The sequence below is a fragment of the Caretta caretta genome, chromosome 12, assembly GCF_965140235.1.
Source record: "Caretta caretta isolate rCarCar2 chromosome 12, rCarCar1.hap1, whole genome shotgun sequence".
Lineage (NCBI taxonomy): Eukaryota > Metazoa > Chordata > Testudines > Cheloniidae > Caretta > Caretta caretta.
The window spans coordinates 6,784,117-6,803,486 of NC_134217.1; the positions used below are offsets into that span (position 1 = coordinate 6,784,117).

General features: G+C 53.8%; 1 long non-coding RNA gene across 1 annotated transcript; it reads left to right on the plus strand.

Annotated features, from left to right (window-relative positions):
• The first annotated feature begins 6 nt into the window (after positions 1-6).
• LOC142068644 (uncharacterized) lies at positions 7-4,639 on the plus strand. The gene is made up of 3 exons (XR_012664535.1): positions 7-200; positions 808-1,044; positions 3,402-4,639. It is a non-coding gene; the product is annotated as an uncharacterized LOC142068644 (long non-coding RNA).
• The last annotated feature ends 14,731 nt before the right edge of the window (positions 4,640-19,370 follow it).

Below are 19,370 nucleotides of genomic sequence, written 5' to 3' on the forward strand. Positions count from 1 at the left end.
CTGAGGAATCTCTTTAGCAACCCAGATGTTAATATTGCCTCTGAATTGCACTTGGATTGGCAGCCTGCTCCCCAGAGGCCCAGCAGTGCTGTGGCTAGAGGTGCACTAGCCACATCATACAGGGCAACTTCAAACCCGGGGGCAGAATCTACCCCAGGGTGGCTCTCCATGCGTACTGCTCATCCCCGGAAGATGGGTCTGTATCCTTCATGCAAGTCTCTTATAAATAAGCCAGCTTTCCCAGGAGCCACAAATCATTCAGTTTTATTTGCACACAATGGAAGGATTCACTCCGTTATTTGTATATTTATAGAACCTGTTCCAGCTCTGACTAGCCTTCGAACAGCCACTTGTAGGGAAAGGCACAAAATAACACAAACATTAACAATTGCTCCTTTCCTTTGGAGCTTTAGCAGAGCAGTTGAACAGGAGCTAAAGCACAGTGTTTTCCTGTTCTAAACCAGCCTTTCTCCTCTCTCAACCCAGTCTGGGTGAGTGTCGTTTCCATTCTGTGTCAGTCTTAACAAAATTAATGTAAGCAAACTTATGTCCGTAATGCAAGCTAAAGAGTGACGGACAGACCTTCTCTCTCTGGGTCTAACGGGGGAGGTGGCCTTTGACAAGGAGGCTGAAATTTACCCCCTTGGAGTTGCTTGTAGAGCACTTCTGGCAGGAAATATCGGGGGGTGTTCTAACAACTGAATTTCCAGGTAGCTTTGATTAATAAAACACTTAACATGGGAGAGGATATAGAAGATGGGAGGCATCAATCCTGCATTGACACCCTTAATCTTGGCTTGGCTTCAGACTTGTTTGAGTCCCACCCATCTGCTCAGTGCCAAGACTGCCCTTAATGAAGTTCATCTGTAATCTGTCTAGACACATTTACTGAGCTTGCCAAAGGCTGCACTTGACTGCAAGTGAGAGGTGGTGGGGGGGAGATCTTGGCTTCTTTGAGACGACCAGTAAGTCCCAGAGGAGAGAAACATGGCCCCCAATGGAAGCCTTTGCTCATGGATACAAACTTCAGGTGGCCAGTGACAGGTTGGTAACTCCTTTCTTTTATAGCAGCAGTGAGAGCAAAGTGAATTGCTGCACTGGGGCAAGGCACTTCTTGTTTACCCCCCTGTGGGATGCCTGCTCGGAAGAGGCACCAGGGAGCAGCAGCATGAATAGAACACTACTTGGCGAGGCTGTCCAGTGATGATTCTGCTTTGCTTTCAACAAGTGTCCTTAATGCTTCTCAATCGGAGACTCCTGTCTGTGTGGATTCTTAACTATGGCAAGGAGATCAAAAAGGCATGGTGGGTAGCCCCCAGCCTAAGTTCCTTGTAAGCTGCGCGGCTGGGCATCTGCCCAGTGGGCTATCAAGTGCTGGGCAGTTCAGGTGTCCCTCCCCACACTGCCATGTGCTCCTCCTGCCCTCTGCCTTGGAGCTGCTCCCAGGAGCCTCCCACTCGCTGTGCAGAGCCCAGGGGGGGATGGGGACAGCCTACTTAAAGGGGCAATGCGCATCTCTGCCTCTCACACACACAGTGTGTGTCTCTGTCACACTCACTTCCCGACACATACTTGAGATACTTTGATACTTCTTTCAAAGTGTGTTGTTTTAGTTTTTTGGCTGGTCTGTGCATTTGATAATTTTTATTTCTCTCTCTTATGCTTAAATTTAATTCTTTGAGTAGGGAGTTCTCAAATGCCTAACCTGTCCTGGCTGGAGTAATTATCCCTATGCTAACTTAAAAAAAAAAAGAAAGAGAGAGAGAAAATATCTCGGTTTTTGGTTTCTACTGGTGGCGCACATCCGCACATTACCTTGAGACTGGTGCATATACTGTGACAAAATTCATTCTGCACATGGATGGAAAAAATTAGAGGGAACACTGCCCCCAGCTGACCTTTGTCTTCAGTGGGACACCATCCTTACTAAATCTTCCAGCTGTAGCCTGCTGGAATAAACTGGTGGCCACAAAGTTTCTCAATATTTAATGCAAACCAAAATATGGTATTTTCCTGCTTGTGTTGATGGTGCTGGAAGTGAAAGTTGTCCTTCCCTTTTGGGTCAGACAGAATTGGATTCACAAAGTGTAGTTCAACCAAGCGCCTCTCCTAGTGCTGTTCTCTGATCAGTGCTTTAGCTGTCATCGGACAAGAGGGAGAACTTGATAGCGCCATCCAACAGGGACTGAATACTGCTGGCATGTAGGAGCCTTGATCTCTGAGGGCTAAGACAGGCAGTAGGTGTTCTCCTGAGAGAAAACATGCACGAGAATACTTGCTAGTGTTAAAGGTCCATCTTTAGCCCACTGGTCAATAGCTCAGTATCTTAGGCCCATCCAGGCTACGCTCTCTTAAGAGCTCTCGCTGTGACTGGTGCTCGTGGGTGCAGGAGGAAAGGTACAGCAGCTCTGGTATCAATCACTTTTGTGAATATTTCTGTCCATAAATGTTTTGTGCACCTGTACAAGGTAACTATGGATGAGTGTTCTCCTGGGCTCCCATCTGCTGGGTTACATGAGAGCCTGGGTACAGATGGCAGTGACACCTGGGGAAAGGAAGGAATTGGCTGTCCTGCAAAGCAAGCCAGCAGAGAGAAGGGAAATCTAAAATACTCTTGCTAATTCCTACTTCTTGGGGCAGCCAGTTCCTTCCCCTGGTTTCTAATCTTTATTGTGCCTTGTTAAGGACATAAGGGAAAGGAATCTGTATTGCCCTAGCAAATACCAAACCGACATCTCAGAGGCTTTCAACCCAATGCAGAGCAGATTCTTTCCCAAAGAGATGAGTTTTCCTTGCCTCCACGCACTTCCAGGATCCTCATGTTCTCTCTTTATCAGCCAGGGCGCCTGCTCTTTGATCAGTCCTGTAAATGCTAAGAGCCTGTTTTCTACATCAAAGGCGAAGCTTCCCTTTGAAATCTCAGCTGTGGAAAGTGCTTGAGTGTGGAGGTTGCAGTGTGTTGTACTATAACCGATCAATGGGAGTGCAATCTTCCCCCTTCACGTAGTGGAAGGAGTCGGGCTTGTTGTGATAGGGGGAGATAGACCCCAGTTCCTTTCTCAGGCACGGGGTCACTGCTTGACCACATGGGGAAATTGACTGTCATGTCGAAAGTGCTGAAGTGATAAAAGTGACTTTATTTTGGAATAATTATTCTGCAGTGCCAGTTAAGTTCCCTGTCTAGACAAGCGCCCAGTGCTGGCTTTTTGAGACTGAGGCTGCTGCATCGCACACCTGTGCGTTATTGGGGTAATGCGTGTGTGTGAGGGATAGAGTAGTGTTTTGTGCTGCTGGGACTGCCCTTGTGTGGTGCTGGAAATACCTGCAGAATATTGCACTCGTAGTTGGTTTTGTGCTGGGGGATGCATGCTGCAAAGACTCATTTGAGTTTTTTTTCATAGATCTTTAGGTCAGAAGGGACCATTATGATCATCTAGTCTGACCTCCTGCACAACGCAGGCCACAGAATTTCACCCACCACTCCTGCGAAAAACCTCTCACCTATGTCTGAGCTATTGAAGTCCTCAAATCGTGGTTTAAAGACTTCAAGGAGCAGAAAATCCTCCAGCAAGTGACCCGTGCCCCATGCTGCAGAGGAAGGGGAAAACCTCCAGGGCCTCTTCCAATCTGCCCTGGAGGAAAATTCCTTCCCGACCCCAAATATGGTGATCAGATAAACCCTGAGCATATGGGCAAGATTCACCAGCCAGATACTACAGAAAATTCTTTCCTGTGTAACTTGATTGGCTGAGGGCAACAGAGGCTATTGCCCATCCCTTCGGAACGGCGCTCGCCTATCTCTTAGTTGAACATGGGTCAGTCGGTCCTAAAAGATTGGCGAGCGCCGTTCCGAAGGGATGGGAGATGGCCTCCGTTGCCTTCAGCCGATAGAGTTACAGCATCTGCTACAGCCAATGAAGCTCCTGCTTTTAGCCTCATTTTCTGGCTGGGTTGTCTGAAGAGACAAGTGACTTGCCCAAGAACACCCAGCACGTCCTGGCTCAGATCAGCTCAACCGAGCAGCAAGCTCTTCCTGGCTCCTAGGCCTCTGCTGTGGTCATTAAGGTGCACTGCTGCTGATAAAATACTCCAGTGCAGTCTGCTGTCTCGGACTTGATTCAATAGCATCTGTGTTCGTGCATGTGCATCCACGTGTACTTAGGTGAGCTCCTGAGGTCATGGCCTCTTCCCACCCGGCTGGCTCCTTCATGCATATGCGGAGAGGGCGGTCCTCAGGGGTGACATCCGTGACCTTGGCTGCAGTAGGGCCCAAGTCAAGTCTCTGCGAAAGAGCTGTTGATCCTCTGCTACTGTCCTTCTTGTTTTACTGAGCCGAGCCAGGATAAGTAGAACTCCCTCCGAAACGCTGCCGTTGTTGCTCCTGATCACCAGCAGAGGTCTCAGGTGAGCCTCATGAGGCTGAGATTCCCCATCAGCCAAGCTTGACATTGAAACCTAGCACGATGGGGCTTGGCGCTTGTGGTCTCTTAAGTGCTAGCGACCATGAAAACCAATAACAGAAACCTTTCATGCCATGCGTTACCACTAGCAGGTACAAAGCAGTCAAACATCATGGGGAAAGACCACCTTGGTCAGCTGGAGATTGTTTAATAAAGTCACAGGAATCTGGGACTGTAAAGCAATGCGTATGTGAAGTGCAGGGATCGTTTTCTGTAGCTGGTCACTATCTTGCTGTTTGATCTCTCTTCTGCAGCCTGCCATCCTCCCACATTGGGATCAGGTTCTAGCTGTTTCGTTATGAATGCCTTAATTTTGCCCAGAGCCTTTATTCAGTTGGGTGTACTATGCGTTTGGGGCATAAGAAAAGGTTTGTCTAATATCTCTTTAAAAGTTTCGGATATTAGCCAGGGTATTGTGCTGAGTAGTTGTCTACCTGAGCTGCTAGGTGTCATCTCCTCTTGTCTTGGCGATAGTAGCCAGACTTGCTTCAGGAGCGGTCAGGCCTATCGCTGCTTGCCACCTCCTTCTCAAGTCCAGACACACTGGTAGTATCTGGACTCTTACTCCTTATGAATCACTGAACATCTGTCTCCTGACCCATGGTGATTCTCCTTGGAGTTCAGAGGTAGCTTCCCTCATATGGTTATAAATTCTTACAGCTGTAGTGCACTGAGCTAGGAGATTGGACCCAATTTCCTCAATGTGCAAAGACTGCAGTAATCCCAGGATATTCATTGTATGGACTACACCCACCTGATTCTGAGATGTGATGCTCCACCATCAGTCATTCTCCCCAGCTGCTGCTATGTCTCCCTGACCTGAGATTTGGGAATCCATGCAACCCTGCACATGTGAGCAAGAGCCACGGTGCCTAACTTATACCCTGAAACACCAGCCACTGGCATGCAAGAGCATTAAGCTGGCCGGCCCCCCTTCTGGCTATGGTCCTAGAGAGAACAGCAATTGCTGTTCTTCCGTGGCTCTAACTCTGGGGTGTTCCTTCCACAAAGCTGCTGCATTCAGGGGTGAAGACACCAGGGCGTAGCTCTGAAAGATGCTCCTGCTAATGAGAAATCTCTGTTGGCAGCTGTTTCTGCCTCTTTCACAGCTACTTGAATAAGCAAATACTTAAAGTGGAACTCTGCGCTTGGGTGGAATAGAGACGGACGGACGGACAACTAAATAAAGCAGGGAGATGGCTACCTGACCCCTCCACCCAGGAATGGCTACTGAGCCTTTTTAGGTCACTTATGAGACGCACCAGTGCTCTCGCATTTCGAGGCTATCCCAAGGAAGAGGTTCAAGAATAATTTGGTGTTAACGCTTTCAGGGGCTTGATTCACAGATAGGTTCTCAGAGTTCCTGGGGGCAGCAGGGACCATCACAAGTGGAAGATGTTCTGAACTGAAGTCTCCTCCGTTGGGGTTAGCAGCAGGCTGGTGCTTTTGCACATGGACAGCTTGTCGAAATTGGTATTGTAGTGACTGTTGCTATTTGTACTACAGAAGTACTGAGTCCCCAGCTGTCCCCGTGTGGTAGGCTTTGGATGAACACTGTAAGGTGAAAGAGTCCCTGCCCCCAGAATCACAGAGCTAGATAGACAAAGTCTCTCAGCTGGGCAGTGCCATAGCCAGGAATAGAACTGAAGACCCTCGCTCCCAGACCTGTCCTCGCCTCACTGGATCATGCTGCTTCTCAACCATGCAAGCGAGGGTTGTTGTCCTTAATGTTTTAAGAGGAAAGTTAGGAGCAGCAGCATTTCTCAAAGGGTCTGCTATGGACCATGGTCCCGTGTGTCCCAAAGGCCAATATCCTGCTCCCGTTGACATCGCTCCCAGGCATGTAGGCTTCCTGGTGCAGGGATGTCATCCGCTGCTCAGGGCTCGCCTACGTATGTGAAGAGCTCCCTCCATTGCTGGGTCTCTTTAGCCAAAAGAAGCGTCTTCAGCCCAACTTTGCATTCTTTGTGAAGTGATTGTTTTCCCTGCCCCTGCGCTAAGCCTCTGCAGCTGCTGTCTAATGTGGTGCAGACAGTTGCGGAAGGGGAGGGAAATATTTATTTTGAGTTTTGTCATTGGCTTCTGCCCAAGAAGCCCTGACCATACTGGGGCCTTAGCAGCTCATTTACAGAAATGCCCAGAGCAATCTACAGAGGGTTAAAATTTCCCCGGGCCAGATGAAAGCATGGACCACCCAAGCACCGCAAGGTTTAGTTGGGATCAGGAACGGTTGTGCTTCCTGAAAACTAACCATAGGGATGCAGGGGAGAGCCCTGGAACCTGCCAAGAGCAGAAAGAGGACACTAGGTGGTGCTGTGGTAACACAAACTACCCGCTCTCCCAGTCCTAGAACAGAGGTGGTACCTCTGCCAACTCTACTGTAGACAGCAGAAGTCCCCTCGAGGAGCCCAGGTCTGGACTAGCCGCGGTGTTGCAGGTCCAGGTGGAAGTTCATTAGCCAAGCTGTCCAGGGGAGGCCAGGGCTGGAGCTGCTGCCAGTCGAGCTGTAGCGGCAGAGCTGGGCTGTGGCATCCCCGCTGGTGGGTAGCCGTGGTTGGAATGGAGGGGAATCAGCAGAGCTGTGTGGAGAAGCTGGAACATACCTGCAAATTACAACACTGTGTAGTTCACCCAGCCCTACCTAAAACACTCCATGAGCAGACGTGAGCTTAGCTACAGGCTAGCATGAGGGCAGGAGATATGTTCATTGGCCATCCTGCCCTCCATGGCACAGAAAGGGCTAAGGGAGTGGCATCAGGTCAAAGAGCTGGGTTCAGCCCTGGACCTGGTACTCTCTTCATGGCTGGTAGATCTCCCTGCACCTGGGGTGAAGGGCACACATCAAAGAAGAAAACGATCAGCTCCATGTGTACCCCAGCTAAGGCCAACTCAGCAGCAGTATCTTTGCCCTTCCTCAAAGACGCTTCTTGCACTTCCCTCCTGCCCACACGAATGAGAAAGTGCCTCTTTAGTGCCTGGAGGAGGGGACAGGCAGGCCCTGTAGGGAGGCCCTGGAGTGAAAGGATGAGGGGGAAGCCCCATAGTTGGATGTGTGGGGAAGCTCGCAGGGGCCCTGTTGCCAGAGTTGGGATCACTGAGTCCAGCAGCTGGTGCCCAGCTCTGGTGGTGGGATCGTCCCCACTGGGATCTGTTTGCTTCAGAACTGCCCGGAGCCTGGAGAGAAATCTACCGAGGAGGAGCAGGCCAGTGGGACGGGGCTCCCTGCTGTACGCTGTCTCTCTGCTGGCCTGGCGTGTAGAGGCAGAAGACGAGGTGTTCGAAGATGCATCCTCTTGGCTATGGGCACTAGGTCAGCTGAGGTTACTGCAGCAAGAGCCTAGCGTCGGAGGGGAGTCAGGCTGCTTCTCCCACGCTCCACCACTGGCCAAGCCAAGCCAAACGTTGGGGGGAGGCAGCTGCTCAGAACATAGCCACGGTGTAGGGACAAACTAGTGCAGGTTCCCAGCATGTCTCTTCCCCACCCCCAGCCTCTTTTCAATAGGGGAAAGCTTTCCATCCAACAGGCGGTGTCCTCCCTCGGCAGGGCACCACCCCAGGCAGAGGCGAGGCGGTGTCTGTCCCCAGAGGGTTCCCTGAGCCAGATCCCATCAGTGCTCCACCCACGCTGGGTTCCAGTCCCACCAGATGCCACCACACTGGGCCAGCCAGCCTGGTACTGCATCTCCTGCCTCATCAGGCCATGCCGCACAGCCAACAGCTGCAGATGCTTCAGGGGAAGGTGCAACTGCACCCTTCCTCCCCACTGCTGCAGTGCTAACCTGGGGGAGGGGAAGTTGCAGCTCACACCCTCCAGCCCTGGGAAGGTGGATTTCCTCTTGGTTTTTGGCAGGCCGAGCGGAGCTGCAAACAGTTATTCCTGTTTGCCTGAGTGGCGGGGGCCTGATCCTGTTCCCAGTGGGAGTCAGCCACCAAGCTCTGCAGCAGCAGCCAGCCCCCTCAACCGCTTTTCATGAACCCTCCCTCCTGTGCTCTGCACCGCTCCGGACTTCTCCTGGCCCTGAACCCTGCTGCTCCACGGCGCTCGGCATTAAACAGCAAAAGTGTTTCCTCTGATCCATCTGAACCGTGCTTCCTTTCACTCCCAGCCCCTTTGTTCTTGCACTAAGATAAGAAGGCATGAATGGGAGCGCTGGAAGGCATGAAATAGGAGCGCTGGAAGGGATTTCATTAAGCTACTCTTTGGTTTGAAGAACTCCATCATCTTTCCCATCTTATTCTGCTTTCCCAACAAAGCACCCCGACCCCTTCCTGCAGGGACAGTCACTGGCTTGCCTTTACCAACTGTGATTCCTCTACCCTGCTTTGGGTCCTATTTCACCTGGTTTCTTCCCCTACGGGGAAGTCCCTGCACAGGATAGTCGGCTTGTGACGTACCATTGAGTTATGTGGGGGCCGTCCGTAGCACTTCCCATCAGAGGAACTCAAAGTGCTTTCTGAAGCTGTATGCTATCCCCATTTTACAGCTGGGGAAACACACCCCAAGGGTTCAAGAGCCTGTCCCAGGGCTACGCAGGAAATCAGTGGCAGTGGACTTGATCACACAGGATTGTTCTTCCAGGAAGAAGAACAAATTGGTGGCAAACTCAGGGCTTTTCTACATGAGGAATTGCCACTGATTTAACTTAAGCTGTGTAGTGAAACTGAGTTAAACAAGTGCAAACTTCTGTGTAGATGCTCTTATTTCAGTATAGCTTAAGTCAGTTGGGAACTGGTGTGAGCCAAACTGCAATCAGTGTCCACACAGGACCTTGCACTGGTTTAACGGCCATTTTAAATTGGACTGGAACAACTTTCCAGGGTAGCCAAGGCCTAAGGATGCCACTGGGAAGGCAGGGCTAGAACTCAGATCCTCATGTATTTGAACCACTAGCCTTTACTGCTGCTGCTAAATAGGAATCAGCCTCGTAGTAGGCTAGGGCTTGCACTCCACAGTTGTTCAGGTGCGATTCCATCAGTAGAGGGCAGTGTTGCACACACCGGCAATAGCCCACTGCAGTTCGACGGGCTTTGCCAGCACTGACTGTTTGCTCCCCACCACAACCCCTGTGAAATAGGTCGGATCCGCCCCAGTTTAAAGATTTGGAAATGGAGGCTGAGATTAGGTGGCTGGGCCCCAGGCCAGTCACTGAGCTGGGGTGAACAGGAGGGAGCTTCGGGCTTCCAGCCCCATGCCAACCCATGTGGCCTTCCGTCCTCTCTGCCTGTCCCCTGGGGCCCCTGCGAGATAGGCTCTCTGCTTATCTGCATCTGACTGCCAGGCCTCTGCTATTTATGTGTCATCTACGCCCTGTTAGCAAACTCCCCCGGTTTGAAGAGAACAGGGAGGGGCAGCTGGGTTCAGCTGACCCAGCTGCCGGGGCGTCCGAGCCTTTGCCTCGAGCAGGATCAACAGGGTGGAAATAGCAGCAGCATTGCACCCCTCCCAGTATCCGCGTGTCCAGCAATTTACATCTACGTCTTCTCCCATTATACAGCCCTGGAAATGGCTCTCTGGAGGTGGGAGAAAGCCAGGGGGAACCGTAAACCCGCTAGCTGCCCAGTACGTTTCTAGGCGCTATTAGCGGATGCTGGGTTATTCCTGCCCTGTTCTCTCCCTTCTGGAGAGAAAATGCCACTGTCAGCAGGGTTGCCCACGTGTGATCTGGGCAGTTAACTGGCCCCTGACTCATGCAAAGCCCTTGTAGTGACATCTGCTCAGCGATCTAGGCCCACCCCTCAGCTGGCGTCGACAGCAGCCACCGGAGCCGGGTCCTGCCATCCCGGCTGAGGAGGTGGCCCTCTGTCTTCCGCTCAAATGCGGAATGACACCCGGTAAATCTATTTGCTCTGAGCCCCCAGGGCATGACGTCCTCCTCGGTGTGTTGTACAACTCGGAGCATGCCACTGGCTAGCTCCCTACCAAAGTCACGGCCGTGAAGGATGCGTCACGGACCGTGAAATCTGCCTCGGGTCAGGGAAAAGTACACAAAAGACCAGATTTCACGGGGGAGACCAGCATTTCTCAAGCTGGGGGTCCCGACCCAAATAGGTGTTGCTGGAGGGTTGCGGGGTTATTTCAGGGGGGTCGTGGTATTGCACCCTTACTTCTGTGCTTCCTTCAGAGCTGGGCGGCCGGAGAGCGGCGGCTGCTGGCTGAGGGCCCAGCTCCGAAGGCAGCAGCGCAGAAGTAAGGGCGGCCGGACCACACCCTCCCCTACAATCACCTTGTGACCCTGCCGCTAGTGCCCTTTGGGTCAGGACTCCCACAGTTACAACCCCCTGACATGTCAGCTTTCAATCTCTGAAAGCGTGACATTTACAATTTTTAAAATCCTATGAGCGTGAAATTGACCAAAATGCATGGCGATTTGGGTAGGGCCCTACCTAGGGCACTCTGCGAATAGCATCAGGTGCAGCCTCTAGATGGCGCTGTCTCCTGCCCTGCCAGGGGTCATTGAGTCTGAACTCATGGGTCTTTTCCAACTCCAGCTTTCTCCTTTGGATATTTGAAAGTCTCAGAAACCTGGATGGCGAAATACCTGGATGGTCACATAACATTCCTGGCACTAACTGGGTCGTCCATTGACAGTCCCAGCAAGGAAGCCGAGGGCTGAATGGGACATGCAGACTGACCTCCTCCCTCCCATCTGGGAGCCAAGCTCTGGACTTGGCTTTGCTCTGATGCTCTGTTCCTTTTCTCCACAGCCACGCATGCTGACCCTCACGATTTATGGTGTTTTTCTTAAAAGTTCCGGCTCCTGGAGTCATGAGGTTGCTGGAGAATATCAGCTTTCATTTAAAAACGTCAACAGGTTTATCACCTGCTTAGTTACAGGGGAAAAGCTTGAAAATACAACCCAAGTGATTGCTAAAAGTTCACAATCAGAAGGCAAATAAAGTGTCTCCCAATTCTTTAAACAAAAACAGCTCTGGATTTTTAAACTCCTGAGGTTGGCCATATTGACTGTGCATGTAATTTGCCCCCCGTGCCTTTGGAAAGGGACATCTACAGCAGATTACAGGCTGAGAATGCCACCACCCCCTGGAGAAGGGAGGCAGTAATCTAGCTCTGGCATTTAACTGGGTCACATCACTGTAGCAGCCTTTATTGTGTTCACCCTCACTACCCCCTGTGCGGCAGGGCTGTTATCCCCACTGTACAGAAGGGAAACTGAGACCCAGAGAAGCTTAGTGATTTGCCCAAGTGGTAAAGTAGGAACTTGAACCCAGGGCTCCCAAAGCTTAGGCTAGTGCCACAACCTCTGGCCATCCTTCCTCTCGGAGGGGTGAGCGGCTCCTGTCCCCAGAAGAAGCTGCCCCCATCCAACCTCTTAGGAACGAGCGGGGTCTGCCAAGAGGCGCATCCAGCACTGCAGGGCCAAACGCACTCTGGGTGTTAACGTGGAGGGCAGGTGTGGGGAAAGCACAGGCTCCAGAAGGCCAGGCTCACTCATGATCCCAGTGATGGTACTTAACTCAAGCCAGCTGGGACCTGCAGATGGAGCACGGCCCTCGAGTGCTCCTAGCAGGCTGCCAATGTGGCCCTCGGCGGGGCACAGTCTGGCCAGGGCCGTGCTGAATGCTGCAGAGATTGGGGCATGACTTTTGCAGAGCTGGCTGGAGACCCACCTCCAAAACGGGGCATAAACAAGCCTAAACAGCGGCTCTAGTGACTACGTGGCTTGCTGGAGGGCAGCTGCAGTTTCCCAGCACTGATTGGAGATGATAACGCTGTCCCCTGCCTGTGCCAAGTGGGGAGCCGAAGCGAAGCCAAGCCCAGCCTCGCTGCCTGCTGAATCTTGCAGTGTTCAGAGGGCCAGGGCTGCAGGAGGCATCCAATGGCTGCCGTGCACTGAGGCATACCGTGCAGCTGGCAAGGCTTGCTGGAAAAGGGGTGCTCTGTGGCTGGTGGGTTCCTCAGCATACTGCCCAGGGAGAGCTTAGGGGAATAGTCCTTGGATAGAGTTTGCCGTCTGGCTGTGCAGTGGAATTGTGTCGATCCACATCAGCCTTCCCCTGTTCAAGCGCTGAGCTCCAGGGATCTCTAAGCATCAGGCCCTGGAGGAAGAAAAGTTTCCCCAAAAGCAGGAGTGTCCAGTGGAGAGGGAGCTTCTTCTGGATCCCTCAAGGGATGCACTCACTCACCTCCCTTCCCTGATGTTGGTGAGCGATCCCTGCATGGCAGACTGGCCCCTCTGGGGGGATGGGGCTTGCTCGGGGAAGTCTAGAGCCTGATTTAGGGGGTGGACTCCTTGGAACTGCCCCAGTACATTAGCCTCAGACTGAAGTGCAGCAACTCCCAAGTGAGAGCTGCCAGGCAAAGGCCACCTGCCCTGGCCCACCCTCCACGGAGCCCCACTGACTTTACATGGGCTTTCCCGGAGGGGAAGGCAGGCTAGAACTTGGCTAAGATTCTGCATTAGCACCAAGCAGCTGGAGCGATTCCCTCAGCTGTTTCTGGCATAGGGGGCAGGGACTGGATTTTCAGTTTGCAGCCCCAGTCCTGCTCCCCCAGAGCCTGGAGAGGGGGCGGGGGATTCTGTGCCAGGTGGAAGGAATTCTCTCCCATGGCAGTTTGATGAGGGGGAGGGCCACACCTGTTCCTGCTATAATTCTTGTGGTTAGATCCTGCTATGAGCGGCTGCTCGTACCAGCCCCAGGAAGTACTGGCCATTGCCAACTGTGACCCAGTCTGCCTGAGATAGTCCCTGAAACACCAGGGCAGGCAGAGGCTCCTGCAGGCAAGCTACGATTGGCCTAAACTGCAGAAAATCCTAACTCCAACTACTAAATGGTTGCCACTGAGGGCAAGCTCAGCTGCGCAGAGAAAGCAGCATTGCCCCTTTAATAGAGCTTGAGGGGCCTTTGCCTGGGGTGCAGGTTTGGGTCCCCCTATCTCCGGCTTCCCTGTCTATGAATCCTGCCAGCCAGTTGCCAGATGTTTGCATTGATAACCTCCAGATGTGGAACATGGGGTTTTCCTATCATGACACCCAGCCAAGGTGGAAAATCTTTTACCAAAGGGAGTTGTTTCTGCAGCTCTGGAATAGCCCACAGCTGGGGCTGGCAGCAACGGGACGGCCTCCTCTGATTCTTCCCATGGAAGGGTTACGCCAAGATCCTGGCAGTGCTCCAGACAAGCTGGGGAAATGGGTTCCCTGCCTCCACTCGGCACAGTCCAGTCTTCCTTCCTAGCAAATCTCCAATTGGTTTTCTTCACTCCAGTTTATTTAGTTATTCACATCTGCTGCTGAGACCGGGACTGTTGGCTGCAGCAGCGTTGAGCCCGATCCACATGCTGCTGAGCTCGGCCTTTAGAGCCTAACCAAGGAGTAGGGTGACCAGGTGTCCCATTTTATAGGGACAGTCCCAATATCTGGGGCTTTTTCTTATATAGGCTCCTATTACCCCCCCCCCCACTCCCGTCCTGTTTTTTCACACTTGCTGGCTGGTCAGCCGACCAAGGAGCAGGGGACCCTCCTGCATGGGCTGCATGCTGGGGCCCCGCACAGGCCAGGGTGTCTGTTCGCAGAGCACAGTCTGTCTGGTGAGCTCCATCTAATCGGCTGTTGCTCAGGCTGGTCACACAGTGTGGTCCGATAAAACGTGCTGTTTTGGAGAGAATCGGAAGAGGAGTGGCTGGCCAGGGCGGGGGCGCCTTGGCAGGGCAGGGGGGGACCCCACCAGTGGAATGGCAGGGGGTGCTGTGGGTCAGGACTGAGGTGCACTGGGAGAGCTGGGTGGGGGCGTGTAAGCCTGAAGGGCAGGAGTATATGTCTCATGGTTGGCCTTGAGGTGCCCAGGACAGGACGCAAAGGCTGCTGCAGCTGCTGAGTGTGGGGCACTGGCAGGGCTGTTTAGGGGGGGCAGGGCGGCACAGCAGGAGGGGCTGCAAGTCAGGATCAAGGGGGATCGGCCGAGCAGCAGCGTGTGAAGGGCTGCACAGCCGCTGGCCAGCACTTCCCCGAGCATCACGAACCCTAACCCCGCAGCCCCCTCCCCCGGCTCTGGCAGGGGCTCCCGCTCCCCCCGGGCTGATGCTTACATCAGCCCCAGTGGGGCTCAGCTGCTTTCCAGCCCTGTGCCAAGTTTGGCTGTTGTGACGGAAACCAGTTGCTATGGCGATGGGGCTGGGTCCAGCTTTCAACTCCCAGGTTTGTCTCCTGGTTTCGCTGTTTCATTTTTGTCAGTGAGAGTTTCCAGATGGCCTGGAGCTTGGCAGCGGGTCTGGCAGGAGCAGGGCGGGAGGGGCTGGAAGCAGTCCTCCCCCGGCCCCAGCCAAGATCTGGACAGCCCGGAGCCCGGGTCCAGTCCCAACCCCGGCTCCCCATCCAAACCCAGTGAACGGCCCCGTGGCCTGTAGTGACCCAGACCCAGAGATGTCACCAAGGTCCAAACTCTGGGGCGGAGGCTTGAGCCCATCAAGTTCTGTGGCCCTTTCCCTTCCTGCCTCCCCAAATTCCAGTGGGATGGTGGAGCGACTGTCCCCTAGGCCCCCCCAGCAGGGCCCAGCTGGGGGGCCGGCGGGCTGGGCTTGGGTCATTGAAAGCCGTCCTTGTTTATTCTAGAACAATCATTAGCGAGGTACAGACAAAGCTAGCCGATGCATTCGTGCTGCTGGCCTTGTCCGTATGCCATGTGCAGTCCCTAGTGAGGACCCAGGTGATTCCCCATTACCTGTGGGTCTGGGGGTGGGAGCTGGTTTGCTTTAAAAGCCAAGTGAGTTTGCAGCCCCCTTCCCGGCAGTGCTGGGGCCTCATCCTGGCCTGCGCTCAGTGACGCTCGCAGGTTACTCCCAGGCCCTGCGTGCTCGGTTTGCTACCGCTCTTCCGGAGGCAGCCAAACCAAACCCTAAACTGGCCCGAGAGCAATGGGAGGGACGGCCCAGCGCTCAGCGATGCAGGGTGTTATCAGTGCCCGTTCACAGGTGGCTGTCGCTGCACCGTATCTGTCAACCCCCCGGGGTGAAACAGATGGACAGCTAGACTGTCAGGCGTCCAATCTGCTCTATCCAGCCAGCCAGGGGCTCTTAGAGAACCCTCTGCTCTTTCGTGGCTAGCTCCCAGACGCCCAGCTTCCCTGGCAGTGCCTGGTTTCCCCAAGGTTGGCTGGTTCAGCAGGACTTCAGCTGACCTGCCTTAGGGAAAGCAGGATAACCGAGGGCTGGTATTACAGTGTGTTCGCTCCAGCCCTCAGCTCAGGCACGGTGTCTGAAGCCCTTTAGCCCAAGTCCTGCTGGGCCAGCGTGTGGTCACAGAGAGAGTCCGTGGCGGAGCTGCAGCATGAGCCAAGATCTCCAGAGTCCCAGCTCAGCGCTTCACCCACAAAACCACCCTCTGGTGGGTTTCCACCAGGGATGGATTATCCCACTGGTGCTTGATAGGGCCAGTTTGTAACAAGGCAATCTGGCCTCCAGCACAGAGCTGCTGCCCCATCAGATGTTCCTCTGTAGCTAGTCGGCTCAGTAATTCAGGCCTCATACATCTCAAACCTCTTGCGATCGTGAACAAGGTTTTGTCCTCCTCAGAAATGAAGGGCTCTGGCTGGTTCAGACAACAGGGCTTTTCCAGGAAGGGCAGTACTGCGAGTCAAGACTGGACAATGGGGCATGTGGATTTTCAAACCTGAGTTTGGTGGTTTATAGATGCAACTGAGAGATTATTAAGGGTGGATCTTGTGGACACCCCACCCCAAATCCCAGCCCAGGACTTTGGCTTAATTGAAAGAGGAGTTTGCTGCCAACCTATCTATCCCAGCTTTCCTGCTGAGCCCAGTGCATGCTGGGACAGGGCTTTGGGAATGCAGGGAGTACTGATGGACACCCATTGTGCAGATGGGAACACCAATGTCCGTGGTTAGATTCTTTCAGTGTCTTGTTTTTGGTGCCACCAATGCAGACACACCATCCCCCGTTCCATTGCCAGGCTGGTTGCTGTTATTTTTCATTCTGCTCCCGGGTTGTGCGAGCTCATTTCTGCACCTCCCAACTCAGCCCTTTGGGTTCAGGCTCTGAGGCTGGGTCCAGCATGTTCTTCTTATCTCTTGTTTGTATTATGGGAGTGCTTGGGAGTCTCAACCATGGCCCGGGACCCCAGTGCACTAGGCAGTGGACTGACATGGAACAATGGCAGTCCCTGTCCTACAAGCTAAGTCTAAGCCAAGGGACAACAGCTGGATACGGCCGGATGGGGGAATACAAGGTAACAATGAGACAACAAGACAGGCAGGATCTCCGCATACCAGCTGCCCAACCATTGTCAAGTTTTTTGTAGGTAGCCTGGCACAGGATGCCCTGTGTGTCTGGGCTGCAGGGCCATGCGTGACAGCTGTCTCAGCCATATGCACGTTATGCTCAGTGCATCTTGTTGGCAGGGGCACCAATTGGGGGGCAGGACCGCCCAGAGGGGCAAAAAGGGCAGTTTGCCCCGGGCCCCTCATTGGAGAGGGCCCCCACATCGAGTGGCATTATGACCCACACTCGTTGAAGTTTAGCCCTGTGCCCCACTCAGCCCCAGACAGGCCCTCCGTTCTCCGACCCCTTTGATAGTGAAGGGCAAAGAGGGCTGGAAGCAGCAGGATCATGCTTTCGACCTCCACAGAGTGTAGTCCTAAAGTCCCGTAGTGCCTCATTCCTGGGGCTCTCCAGCATGGCTGGGCCAACAGACACCAGTCACCAGACACCAGCAGGTGGAGACCATGGGGATGGGCACAGAAGAGACGCTGCAGTAGGTGCACTGACCTGTTTGCAGCTGGGAGACCTGCATCCTGCCTGTCTGTCTATCACCCCCATCGCTGTGGGATCGAAAGATCTAAGATCCTCAGAGGTCAGTCAATGGAAGTTAGGTGCCTAAATCTCTTGGGGATCTGGGTCTACGTGCATTCTCCACGTGGCATTTCCTGGCACGATACTGGGGTGGGGCAAAATCATGGTAGCTGAGGCTGCTTTGCCAGAGTCCGTCTCCCAGGGGTAGCTTTCCCCTGCTTTTCCTAGGGATGGATTCAGCACCATCCCCCCGAAACATAGGGACGCCGCTGAGAAAAGCCAGCTCTTGGTCGCATCATGGCTCCCCCCCCAACCCAAGCCCACGTCCCCCAGATCTCTCACAGCCTGAGCGAGGAGCAGCCACAGGAGACCAAGGGAGCTGGGAAAGGCTCTGCTGTCCCTTTAAGATGGCCCAGATCCCAAAGGAAGGACAATGGGGCCTTTGGAGCGAGGACATAATGGCATCTTTTGGGGGCCCTTTGATGTGCAGGGCTCAGAAAAGAGGGTTCCCAGCCAGAGGATAAAGAAGGCCTTTCTCTGCTCTCAACAGAGCTTCCATTAAAGCCAGAGGAGGCAGCTGGGGGGATGGTGAGAGCTAGAGATTGTCCTTCCCTTTTAAAGTAATTAGTGGCTCTCAGGCCAGCGCAAAGGGCCTGGTTTAATTTACTGCAGGACTCTGCCGGCGCCTCACTCCCAGGCTGGGTTCCAGCAGCCGCCAGGCTCCCTTGTATGCTGTTCCTGCTCCCTGGAGGAGAGCCAAGGGAATTAAAGGGACACTTTGGCCAAACGACGGACCTGATTCCAAGAGAGGCAGCGGCAGACACAGGCGCTCAGCACCTCGCTGGGTCGGGGCCAGAGCGCTCCCCAGTCCCCCTGGCAGGAAAGGAGAGACAGAGTGAAGGGGGAGATGAAAGGAGAGGGATAGAAAGAGGGGATGGGACAAGGGTGAAGGAGGAAGGGGGATGGGGGTAACAGAGAAGAGAGAACCAAAGGGGGTATTATACCAGTAATTAGAGCTGGGTCAGAACCTCCCCAGATATCAGGGGTGGGCCATCCCTGCTTAGCGTTGCCAAACTTTGAGCCAGGGTGATGGGCATCTTAAATGAGAGAGTCCTCACAGATGGGGAAACTGAGGCACAGAGCAGGGCAGTGACTTGCTGAAGGTTGCCAAGCAGGTCAGAGACTAGAACCCATGACTTCCCAGCTCCCTGCTGTAACCACTAGACAGTGCTGCCTTGGTAAGAAAGACATGAAGGAGAAAGAGGGACAGACAATGGCAAAGCCTGAGCCGAGGCAAGAACAGGGAGGAAGAGAGGGAGGGGAGGGAACGTGGGAATGATAATAGAGCAAAAAGAAGAAGGAAAGGAAATGAGACAGGAAGAAAGGCAGGAAGGGGTTGGGGGAGGGATCAAACCAAAGCGAGTCTGGAATAAGGCATTACCCAGGCCAGGGGCTCTGTCCCGTTAGCACTAGAGTCTAGAAAAACTCCAGGGGATGACGGTGCATGGTCCGTCCATGAAAGGAGGAATCCATCTATCTCCCTATCATGACTTTTATTTTATAATGTGTTAATTTACTTAGGCCAAGATTTTCAAGGCTGGTTAGTGATCCTGGGGCCCCCCTTTTCCTGGGGGGGTGAGCTGGAGATACTTTAGAGGGGTCTGGTTTCCAGAGGACGGGGGGGTTGGGCGGTTCAGCACTTTTTGGAAAGCAGACCCTTGTAAGGTGGCGTCAGCTGAGCACCCCAATCTTAGTCTTGGTGCCCCAAGCATGCTGGGTGCTTTACAGAGGGTACAGCACAGAGATCCCGGCCCCGAAGCTCTCCTGCGCGAACTAGTCGGAGTGCAGGCAAAGCCTGGGTGCGGCGAAACGCCGAGCAGCGGAGCCTGGGCCGTTTGCCATGAGGAGACATGGGGGGTGCGGCTGGAGTTCCTGGAAAAAGGGTGTGGCTCAGCGCGGGGCTTTGCGGCTCCAGCCATGGGGCTGGCCCAGAGGTGAGACGGAAGGGGCTGGTGGGGAAGGGGCCGAGAACAGAGAGTGGAGCGAGATGGGGATGGAAGCCAGGCTGTCCGGGGTCTTCCGGGCCAAGGGGAGGAGTGAAATCTGAAGCAGAAGGCAAAGGATGGGGCCTGTGCTCTGAGCAAGGT